This window comes from Beta vulgaris, chromosome 7, assembly GCF_026745355.1.
Source record: "Beta vulgaris subsp. vulgaris cultivar EL10 chromosome 7, EL10.2, whole genome shotgun sequence".
Classification (NCBI taxonomy): domain Eukaryota; kingdom Viridiplantae; phylum Streptophyta; class Magnoliopsida; order Caryophyllales; family Amaranthaceae; genus Beta; species Beta vulgaris.
Window position 1 is genome coordinate 13,647,202 of NC_079208.1, and position 13,367 is coordinate 13,660,568.

The window sequence follows — 13,367 nt, forward strand, 5'->3', positions numbered from 1 at the left end:
TGCATCATATTCTTCCTCATCATCAACATCACCAATACCGAGGATACTCCTTTTACCAGGTACAACAATTGACCACTTATGATCAGCAGGATCAGTTACAAAAAATACTTGCTTGACTTGTGATGCAATCACAAATGGCTCCTCAGTTTCACGTAGACGACTAAGGTCAAGAAGAGTGAATCCGCAAGGATCATCGTTTCTTACACAACTAACGTCGATTATCATCAACCCACTTGCAACACAAGAGGCAAATATTAAAAGTACAGTAGTCCAACTCCCATATTTCTTGTATTCGCCCATAATAGTTGCTTTCAGCATTAACAGGCGACTTATCTTTCGAGCTTGCATATTGTGTAGACGACGCCACAAGTGAAACACCATTATTTTGTTGCGATCTTGACTTCAGATCTTGACGTTCAGTCCAAAACGTATACCCATTAATATCATAACCCTCATAAGAGCGTACAGTTTCACGAGGACCAAATGCTAACCACTTGACTGTTTCAGGAACACTTTCATCCAAATCATGGAGTACTCGTTTATGAAACTAATCAATGAAAGTCTTGTTATGCATTTGCGTCAATGCCCTCACTCCTTTTCCAGGATTGCTAACACGTAATTCCTTCATATGTTCACCTAAATAAGGATGGACATCTGGTACGTGATGCAATACAAATAAGTGAGCTTGTTTACGCTTTTCTACAGAAGGTGTGATCAATTTTGAACCAAGTGTACCCTTGCCCTCAAGTCTGCCCTCGTGTTGGGATGTCAGAAGTCCAACAGGATCAACACTAGCGAAATACTCAGCCACAAAATTACTGATCTCTTCACCCACAATCCCTTGAATTATACTACCTTCTGGTTGTGCAGGATTCCGAACTTCATCCTTCAAAGTTCCCATATATCTCTCAAAAGGATAGCACCACCTCAAAAACACTGGACCACACAGCTTAATTTCTCGAACTAGATGCACAATGAGATGGACCATAATGTCAAAGAATGCGGGGGGGAAATACATCTCAAATTTGCATAGAGTTTCAACTAACCTGGCCTGCAAGGAATCGAGAGTCGACGGGTCTAGGACTTTGCTGCAGATTGTATGAAAAAATGAACATAGTTCTGTAATGGTGTGCCTCACATGCTTTGGAAGTATCCCACGAATTGCAATCGGTAAGAATACTTGCATCATGACATGACAGTCGTGCGATTTCATACTCGATAACTTCAACTCACCATTAAAGGTAACAAAGCGCTTCATATTCGATGAGTAGCCAGTAGGGACCTTAATGCCATACAATGACTCGCAAAAAATCCGTTTCTCTGCACGCGACATCGTGTAGCAAGCTGGTGGCAAATAATTCTTCTCCGAATCCTTCACCTTTTTACTTTTTTGAGTTTCATCATCAACCCTTTCCTCCCCTCTTTTCTTCTTCCTTCTGTCCCTTTTCTGATCCCACAACTCTGGTCGAATCCCCTCTTTTTCCAAGTAAAGTCGTGACGCCTTAACATCTTTTGTCTTGCCCGGAATATTCATAAGTGTCGCGATAATAGCTTCACAAACATTTTTCACTATGTGCATGACATCCAAACAATGTCTGACCTTTAGATCTTTCCCATATGGGAGTTTCCAAAAAATGGACTGTTTTTTCCATAATCCTGTAGGTCGATCAACCTCACTAGCAGATTTACCAAAGACTGTTTCAATGCCCTTCACCTGATTATAAACTTCAGTACCAGTTAATGGTCTATGAGCAACTTCTTCTTCAACCGTCCCATCGAATGCCTTCTTCTTAAACCGATAGGGATGGTCGCGGCTGAAGAGCCTTCGTGTGCGCTATTACACATGTTTGCAGCCCTTAAGGTGTGTAGATTTTATGTCATCTAAACAAATCGGGCAAGGTTGTTTTCCTTTAGTCTTATACCCAGATAAGTTCCCATAAGCTGGATAATCGTTCATAGTACAACAAAGCATGGCACGCAGAGTGAACATCTCATTAGCATACGCATCAAATACTTCCAAGTTGTTTGGGCCCCGATATAAGAAGCGACAGCATCATGTACTTGCGTTTCATGCACAACCAAGGAGGCAAGTTATAAACCACTAAAACTACTGGCCATGTACTATGCTGCGAACTGAGATTGCCAAAAGGGTTCATGCCATCCGTACATAATCCAAGCCTCAGATTCCTATCCTCATTAACAAATGACTTATGCACCCTGTTGATAGTTTTCCACTCAGGTGAATCAGTCGGATGCTTAAGCAGACCGTCTTTCTTCTTACGATCTGCATGCCACCTCAATTCTTCACATCTCCTTTAATTGAGAACATGCGCTTAAATCTAGGTATTATGGGTAGATACCACAACTAGGGATCGCAATGGGGCGGGTCTGGGTCGGGTCCACCTGGACCCAGACCCCTTTTTTTTTCACAGACCCAGACCCGTTGGGTCTAGATTTTTCAGACCCAGACCCGGACCCGCTGGGTCTAGCGGGTCCATGGGTCCTTACTGGGTCCTAAATGGGTCCTTCTTAGTTTTAAGTTTTCATCACATTTTTAAATATATGTAATTAAAAATTTTCCCCCTAATATATATAGTTTCTTGTATCCATGGTTCAAGAATTCTCTAAATAAAATTTTAAGAATTAACTGATAAAATATTAAAATGTTACAACTTATAAAGTTAATGTCTCTCATAAAATTTTAGAGTTTAGGTAAAAAAAAAAAATTCTAATATGTAAATGGGTCCGCGGGGCGGGTCTGGGTCTAGCATATGTGGACCCGGACCCAGACCCGACCCACGCTCTTCGGGACCCAGACCCGACCCGGACCCATTGGGTCTATAATTTCCAGGACACATTGCCATCCCTAACCACAACACCTTGGCTGGTAGTCCTTCACTACCTCCAGCTCCTTCACGCTTGTACCTCGACAATCCACAACGTGGACACTCATGTAAATGCTCATACTCATTACGATAAAGCACACAATCGTTAGGACAAGCATGTATCCGCTCGTACTCTAAACCCAAAAAACACATCAGCTTCTTCGCATAATAGTACGACTTTGGCAGTTCATTTCCATCAGGGAGCATCTCAGCTAAAACTTCCAACAACGATGTGAAACTAGAGTCCGTCCAACCAGCGTTCGACTTAATGTTGAACAGTGTTACCACCGCGGAAAGTTTGGTGTACTTTGTACAACCTGGATACAACGGCTTTTCAGCAGCCTGAGACATAGACTCAAAAATACGAGGTCGTCTACACGACTGATCTTCAACCTCGTGTATCATCTCGTCTACCCGATCCCTATCGTCATCTCCAAATTCATCATCCAAATTCTCATCCCCTAACTCATCATCATCCTTCTTTTTTTCTTCACATACATCATTCTTTACTCTAGAGCTTCCTATATACCTCCCCTGCTCACCATGCCAAACCCATACGTGGTATTGAGGCCTAAACCCACGGCGAAAGACATGCTCCCTAACCACATGTATACTACTAACCTTGCTCACATTTCTACAATCCAAACAAGGACAATAAAAGTCGACTGCTCCAGAGGATGTTTGATATTCTAATGTACTACTACAGAATTCCGAGACCCCATTCACAAACTCAATCGATTCACGACTACCATACATCCAAGTACGATCCATCTCATTCAAGAAGACCACCTCTAATAATTAAACACAACATTCATTATAATGCATTCAATCATTATTAAAGTACATACACTCACATATTCAAATCACACACGTATACAGCAAGCTAAGATAGTGACATGTTCAATTGTATGCATGCAGTCGAAGGTCCTTATCACTCCAACCTAACCCATCCTTGGACGTCTAATCTCACTAGTGAATATATGCCAACTTTTCAATTCTAAGGAAAATCCGGCAGCATTTCCCTACAGTTCTCCAAGTACACAATGTAGATAATTGCTTATCTACATATGTACCCAGAGAACAATGTAGAGAAACGATAAGCCAAGATTTTCCTCAGAATTGAAAAGAAGACACACATTCACCACCTAAGTGAGATCAAACGTCCAAGAACAGTCCCAAATCGGGGACTATTCAAGACTTACTCCTAATGAGTAAGTCTTGAACGGGTATCTAGGCATATATGATGATTCAAACAACTTGTAGATTTCATATATAGCTAAATCACATTGCGTTTTCATACAATCTCATATCAACAAATATATATACATTATAAAAAATACATATATACATCAATAAATTATCAACTGTGTCTACATGTAAACTATCTAGTTACCTCTTAACACCAACGACGAGCAATGAAGAGAAAAGAGATACTTGGGACTTTATTTGCCTTCCTTAGCCTCTTCTTCCTACAATTGACAAAACCCACATTGCACATTAATCATTTAGTTCAATTAAGAAAAACAAAAGTAACTTAAAAACAAAATTAATTCATACCTAATTAACCACTCAAATGGTGGAGAAGAAATGAGAAGAGAATAGAAGAGAAAGGTAGTGGTATGGTGGAGAAGAGAAGAGAAGTGGTGCAGTGGTGGCGGACCAGTCGAGTTAGGTCGCGCAAACCCACTATACTCGAAATTGTGGTGGGCGGCAGTGGTGCAGTGGTGGTGCACTCGAATTCCGTCGCACAATGTGGTGGTGATGGTAGTGGTGCACTCGAAAAAACTCGTTAATGTGGTAGTGGTGGTGGTGGTGGTGGTGGTGCACTGGAATTTAGGTCGAAAAAAATGGTGGTGCACTCGAAATTTTTTTGCTCGTAATAACTCTAAGTGAAAGAAAGAGGGAAAGTGTTGTGGATACTGTACATGCGCGCACTAAATTCTCAAAAATAAAAAATTAAATGAAGGGTTGCGCTAGTAATAAAAAGCGCAGCCCTAAACTACAGAAGGGTTGCGCGTTTTTTAAAAGCGCAGCCCTACTAAGTCAGAAGGGCTGTGCTTTTTAAAAAAGCGCAGCCCTACTATGTGAAGGGCTGCTCTTTTTAAAAAAAGAGCAGCCCTTCTGTTATGTAGGGCTGCGCTTTTGTACAAAAGCACGGCCCTTCACTCGTAGGGCTGCGCTTTTATCAAAATCGCAGCCCTTCCACTACAGCCCTTCCTTTTTTTTTCCCTAGTGCTTAAAGAAAACGAGTTTCGCCCTCATAACTCACCTCAAGGAACAAGCCTGGATATTTCTTCTTCATTTCCTCTTCGGCTTCCCACGTTGCCTCTTCAGACTCGTGGTTAGACCAAAGTACTTTCACGATATGGATGTCCTTATTGCGTGTACTACGCAACTTCCTGTCAAGGATCTTAACAGGTCTTTCCTCGTATGTGAGGCTACTATCGATCTGAATTCACTCGGGCTCTAGGACATGACGCTCATCAAGGATATATCGCTTGAGTTGGGAAATGTGGAATACAACATGCATCTTCTCGAACTCCATTGGCAATGCCAACCTATGGGCTACTTTCCCAATTCGCTCCAAAATCTCATATGGGCCTACATATTTAGCACTTAACTTACCTTTTTTCCCAAATCTCATGACGCCCTTAGTGGGTGATACTTTCAAGAACACCTTATCACCTATTGCAAACTCATCCTCGCGTCGTTTCAAGTCGGCATAACTCTTTTGTCTATCTTGCGTAACTTGAATTCTAGCCGGAATTAGTTTGACATATCTGACAGTTTCTTCAATAAATTTTGTCCCCAAGACTATATTTTCACTAAAATCATTCCAACAAATGGGACTTCTACACTTTTGTCCATATAATGCCTCAAAAGGTGTCATCGTAATGCTCGCATGATAACTATTGTTGTAAGAAAATTCAATTAGGTCTAATTGGTCTTCCCAACTACCTTGAAAATCAATAGCACATGCTCTTAACATGTCTTCCATGGTTTGGTTAGTCCTCTTAGTATGACCAGCAGTCAAAGGGTGAAAGGTTGTACTCATCTTCAATGTTGTCGCAAGATTTAATTGGACCTTTTTCCAAAATTTTGAAAGAAAGCTCGTATCACGATCAGAAATGATATCCCTTGGAACCCCATGTAGTCTCACCACATGCCTAATGTACGTCTTTGCAAGTTGCTTCTTTTTCCATGTCTGCTTAATGGGTATAAACATGACGGACTTTGTCACTCTATCCACAATAACCCAAATATTAGCATTATCATTCCTCGTTCTAGGCAAAGCAGTCACAAAGTCCATAGAAATAGAATCCCACTTCCATCCAGGAACATCTAAGGATCGAACCTATCCTATGGGTATCTTATGATCTATCTTCACCTTCTGACAAGTTAGGCACTTAGACACATATTCAGCTACCTCTCGCTTCATATTCGGCCACCAATAAATACCCTTAAGATCTTTGTACAACTTGTCACCCCCAAGAGGCAAAGAATATGGAGTGTTATGCCCTTCATCCATAAGACGTCTCTTAAGGTCATTACATTTTTGTGGTACACACCATCTCTCCTTAAACCTCAAACTTCCATCATCATAGATCTTAAAGTCGGCTTCCTTACCTTGCTTCATTTTCGCCTTAATCTTATCTAGGTGCTCATCCCCAACTTGACCCTCTTTGATCTCGTCGAAAACTAATAACAACCCCAAAGATAAAGCACTCAGTCTTGCCTCACTTTCCCCAGGATTTAAGATTTCTAGGATCAGCCTTTGCATATCTCGACACAACTTCTTAGGGACTATCAAGACACTCACGCTATGACTCGACTTTCTAATCAAGGGATCGGCAACCACATTTCCCCTCATGATATTGGATGTCTAGGTCATAATCCGTAATCAACTCCAACCATCTTCTCTGCCTCATATTCAGGCTTTTTGGGTGAAAATGTACTTCAAGCTCTTATGGTCTGTAAATTATCTTACAAGCGCTCCATAGAGGTAATGTCTATAAAATCTCAATGCAAACACTATGGCAGCTAACTCTATATCATGGGTAGGGTAATTAGCCTCATAAGGTTTCAATTGACGTGATGCATACGCAATTACCATCCCATGCTGTTGCAACTCACATCCCAAACCATTCTCCGAAGCATCACTATACACCTCAAATCCCTCATTCCCATCAGGCAGGGTCAAAACAGGTGTGGAGGTTAAATGTTCTTTCAAAATCTGAAAGGCTTCATCACACTTCTCACTCCACTCAACTTTTGACTCTTTCTTCATTGAGTTGGTCATAGGCCTTGCTATCTTTGAGAAATCTCTCACAAATCTCCTATAATAGCCAGCTAGACCTAGGAAACTTCTGATATCTGACACGTTCTTTGGAGTTGGCCACTCACTCACAGCTTGAATCTTAGCAAGATCTACAGAGACACCTTCCTTAGACACCTAGTGACCCAAAAATGCTACTTTCTCCAAACGGAACTCACACTTAGAGAACTTAGCATACAATTGGTTCTTCCTAAGCGTCTCCAAAATGATCCTCAAGTGCTCGTCATGCTCAACCTCCTTCCTCAAATATATCAGTATGTCATCAATGAAAACCACCACAAACTTATCTAGATACTCATGGAAGATCCTATTCATTAAGTACGAAAATATAGCAGGAGCATTGGTTGACCCAAATGGCATTACAGGGAACTCATAGTGATCATAACGCGTTCTAAAGACAGTCTTAGGTACATCCTTATCATCTACCCTCAATTGGTAATACCCTGTACGCAAGTTAATATTCGAGAACACACTCGCTCCATTCAACTAATCGAATAGGTCATCTATTCTAAGCAAAGGATACTTAGCTTGTTCTTGATAGTTACATTGTTTAGTTCCCTATAATCAATACACAACATCATGCTTCCATCCTTTTTCTTCACAAACAACACAGGAGCTCCCCAAGGTGATGCACTAGGCCTAATATAATCTTTATCTAGTAATTCTTGCAATTGCATCTTCAATTCACTCATCTCAGGAGGTGTGTGCCATTCTGTAGGGTGCCTTGGATATAGGTACGGTTCCAGGAACTAAGTCTATGGTGAACTCAACAGCTCTCGCGGGTGGTATACCTGACATCTCAGTTGGGAACACATCCATAAACTCATTCGCAATTGGAACATCCTCAAGCTTCACTCTAACTTCCTTACTCACATCCTGCACACTACAGAAGAATAATTCACACCCCTTTTTCATCAACTTCCTCACTTGCATCACAAAGATAACTCAAAACTTCTTAGGCTTCCCAAAACGTCTATAGGAGGTCATTTTCCCAAAGGGTTTCTCAACACTACCTTCTGAACCTCACATTCGATGTTAGCCTTGTAAAGAGTTAACCAGTTCATCCCAAGAATCACATCTAGGTCTCCAAAATTGAATTCTATTAAGTCAGACGGATATACGCAGTCTCCTATCTTCAAAGGCAAATTTCTAACTAACTTGGTACACCTTATGATCTCCCTAGTAGGAATACTGATAGGCAAGTCAAATTCTTCATAATCTACTAACCCCATACTCTTTAGGACAGATGATGACACAAAAGAATAAGTTTCCCCCGAATCAAACAATGTTCTAACAAGGATTGAGTTAATACAATAATTACCAAAAACTACGTCGGCAGATTTCTCAGCTTCGTTCCGACTCATCACGTACAGTTTACCTGTAGGCTTATTCTGGTTGAGATTCTCACTTGCAGGTTTACTATAGTTTCCCGGGTTGTTCTGTTTCCCTACAGGCTTAGGACCTTAGTTTCCTTACTGGTTGAACCCCCCCTTCCCCCTGTCAGACAAATGCTTCTCTTTGTAATATGTCATAAATAATTTGATGGTTGCCTTTCATAACATTACGGGATGTCGTAGAAAAAATGCATTAGCAAAAGTTAAGGATTTTTGTGACACTAGTAGTGTCAAAGTGTGTATGTTATGTGAAGTCAAATCTCAAACTCTTCCCTCTCTAGCTTGTATCAGAAAATGTGGGTTCTGTTACTTTGATTTCATCCCCACTATTGGTTTTTTCAGGAAGATTATGGCTGATGTGGAAGAATTGTAATCGAAATCCTTTTATGCTATGTTTGGATAGGAAGATTTCATTTCAAATTCTGGATTTGGATGAAATCTATTGTTTGGATGGCATGGAATTTGAAATCATGGAATTTGTCCAAATTCCTATCATAAGCTTGTATTAGTAGAATTTAAAATTCAAGCTATTACCTTGTCATTTGAAATTCTCTCCTCCTACATATCCTAACTCTATGAGTATCTATATCCCAACTTCACTCATTCTTTCTAATATTTATTTCTCTGTCTCCTTTAGTAAACCCAAACTTTTTCTCTCTCCTCCATTAAACCTCTATTTCTCTCTCCTCTATCAAACCCCTTTACAAAACAATGATTAGGAATTGAAATACAAACTTCAAATTCCAGATTTCAATTCCATTATTTGAAATGAAATACAAGTTTCCAAACACTACCTTAACTTAAATGTTGTTTTTAAAGCACAATGGTTCATTGCAGCTGAGATTAATCTTCTAAATATTCATTTCTCTTATACTGCCATTTTTATTTACGCGCTAGCTCAAGCTTCCCATAAATCTGAATTTTGGGAGGAACTGATTAATTATGTTTCTAGTCTTTCTTCTCCATTTATTATCTTGGGAGATTTTAATAAAATAAGTAACCCCCAAGATAAAAGTGGGGGTGCCGCTTTTAGTAGCACTAGAGTTAAAATCATGAATCATCTGTTTAATAATGTTAATTGTGTTGAAATACCGTTTAACGATCCCAGATTTACATTGAGGCCGGAAAAGTTTAGTAAGTGATAACAATTTATACGAGAGGCTCGAGAAGGGTGTGGCAAGTCTTGAATGGATAGCTCGATTTCCTCAAGCGTATTTAAAACATCATATTTTTCATCTTCTCATCATTACCAAATAGCGTTATATTTTTTGCCAAAAAGTGAAGCTAAAGCACCCCCTTTTAGGTTCGAGAAGATGTGGTGTGCTAGAAAAGATTTTGATAATCTAGTTAAAAAAATTTGGTGCTCTCAATTCATGGGATCTAACATGTTTTTCTTGGTAAGTAAATGCAAAGCTCTCAAAGCTAAAGCTAAAGTGTGGAATCAAACTCAATTCGGTAACATATTTCGCCGGTTGAGAGTAGTAGAAGCACAACTTCGGACTATACAATAGAAAATTCTAGTTGATGCAAACCTTCCAGCGCTACAAGACAAACAAAATATATTTGTAGCACCCTGATAATTCTCTCTTTCCAAAAATACATATTCATATAAACCATAGAGAATTACCAAAGCATTATCTCCCGTGTGATAATGTATCGACTTATTCAGAATTTTGCAGCGAAAAACATATAACTAAACTTCATACTTTAAATATAATAAATAAACAAAGTACTTAAAACCAACAAACTATAAATGTTAACTCCAAACCAAACTTAATAATATGTTCCTACTAAGCCATAGATAAAACAATTTGTTCCACAAGCTCTCCATTCCCAGATCCCCATGATGCAACATCTGCAAACCTGTAGATGTCAATGCTCTAAAGAATATGCTCACCAAAATGGGTAAGGCAGAGCCATGATCAACATACACAAACAAAGCACTTAATCAGCAAAGCTGAGTACTACATAATAATAATAATAATAATAATAATAATAATAATAATAATAATAATAATAATAATAATAATAATAATAATAATAATAATAATAATAATAATAAAAAACATTTCTAACATGATACTAATAAATAATAAGCAGCGATAAATAATAATATAGCAATCTAGCATTCTGCGAATAACTTTTACGAAACTTAACTTTAACCATCTTTTTATTACTTTAATGGAATTATTATTGGACCGAGTTGTCTAACTAAAACATGCCTTCACCTAGAAAGACGAAATATGGGTGCGACTCTGTATTCCAGAATGACCTGCGATATCGAGGAACCTTTGAAAAATAGGAATTGTGATCAATCCATTTCCCAGAAAAAGCTATGGCACGCTCACCATGTACCCCAACTCTTGATTGTCCAACTTCAGACGTGCATTAGTCTAAAGTTTATTACTATCCAAGTTACACTTTACGTGATTTACAAATTATTAATTGTTATGACATACAAGCAACACCAACACATATAATCAAACATTCACAACTTAACTCCTTTTTTTATCTTAGGATTAAATTAGTGATCATACATCTTACAACCCAAGATTAATTCCTTTTTATTCCAATCTTTCTTATTTGTTGAACCTAGCCAACAACCAACTTACCTTTCATACGCATAAATCATCAACTTACCAAATAAGGCCCACAATTCTCATAAAGCAGTGAAAATAATAATATAAGGGAACATATTATTCAACATAACCCAACTCAATAAATATATTAATTTTCCCATGTGAATTAATAAACAAAGTTCTCAACCAACATGCTTGCATAAATATTTCATACAAACATGATATTCAACTCATAATCAACATGTTCGCACACATGCATAAAATATGTAAAATCCAATCATAATAATAGAAATCACATATGAACTTACAAAGGTCATATACAGGATACTACAACTTTTCGTTCCTAAAATCATAATATTACATCACATAACACATAGGTATGTACGTACCTTGTGTAAGCAAATTGGTAGGCTACCTTTAATCACCTTAAAAATCGCCTACTGAGTAATCTCCGTCTAAAACAACCAATATAATTTAAAATCAATACTCCAAATAAATTCCAGCAACTTTAAAATACTTTAAATCCTCTTTAAAAATATTTAAAATTTGTTTTTACCATTAAAATTTCAATTACTTATTTTACTTAGCATAGTACTACTACACTAGTCATTAAAATCCATAAAACGCCATTATTAACAACCTTTCTAAAATTCTAGCAACTTATAAATTATTAAAACTCTCTTTAAACACTCTTAAACATGCTTAAACTCATAAGTTAAATCAATTTCATAGTTAATAACATGCTACTATGATTTTTCAATCTTTAACACCCTAAAAATTCATGCTTTGATAATTAAAAACTCAATCTAAATATAATAATCAAATCTGAAATTTTATTCTTTCAATACATAATTTTTATAATCATAGATTCATCATTTAAACAATAAATTAAAGTTACTAATCATAATTAGTGCTAAAACAAAACATAAAATCATAATCTTTAATCAAAACTTGAGGAGGAAGAAAAGAATTAAACCAACAAATCAAAGTGAATGAAGGAAGAAAGGGAGCCGGCAAGGACAGCAGCACCGGCAGCAAGGGTGGCGGTGATGGTGATGATTGTGGTGGTGTGGTGATTTTTCTTGGTGGGGAAGAAAGTGTTTATGAAGAAGAGGAAAGAAAGAAACAAAAACGTGAAGGAGAGAGAGATATAGGGGTGCCGGTTGGTGAGCTGTGAGGAGAGAGAAAATTTTGTGTAGTAAAATAATTGGGTTCAAGGTATTTATATGTAAGCTTTCCTTTTGGGTTACAAAAAAGGCAATTGGTTTTTAATAGAATTTTATGATGAATATGATTGATGATTTAAAACTCCTAACATCAATAGAAAACCTTTTCCTAATCCACTTAGAATTTGGATTCCTCAAGCCCATTTAAACTTCTTTTCCAAATCCAATTAGTATTTCAAACATTTTTCAAAACATGCCTTAACAAAAATATTTTAACTTCCTTAAATCCTTAAAATAATTTCTTTGACTTTCAAAATAGTCAACCTTCTTGAGATAAAAAAATCATTTCAAACTAAATTATGTTTAAATATATATATATAAAATCTAAAATCTATTTAGAAAATTCATAAATTTACGAGGGATTACAATATTACTAAGCAAAAGAATGAAGCTATTATCTTTCTTAGCGGAGTATTGGAAACAAAAAAAGTGAAATGACGTTTCTCCCTCAGGGAGATGCAAACATAAAGTACTGTCATGTGCATGCGTCAATTAGACGTAGTCGTAATCAAATTAGGGAATTTGTTACTTCATCACAAGAATATTTTACTAGCCCAATATTAATAGCAAAAGAAATTATAGAGGAGTTTAGGCAACGATTTATTTCCGATCCTACGTGTTACTCTGAGAACTTTGACCTCAATTTGTTATCCCTTGTTATCTCAAATAATGACAAACTCTTCTTGACTAGGGATTTAGCCGCAGATAAATCCTCGGGATTGGATGGATTTTCCCCTTATTTCTTTCAGAAATATTGGACTTTAGTGGAGAATTTAGTGGTACGTGTTGTTAGAGCTTTTTTCAACTCAGGCAATATTCTTAAAGAAATTAACAACACTTTTTTAGCGCCTATTCCTAAAATAGAAAACCCGTCTAATGCCAATCATTTTCGTCCATCAATTTATGTTCTACAATATATAAGATCATTTCCAAAGTTATCACAAATC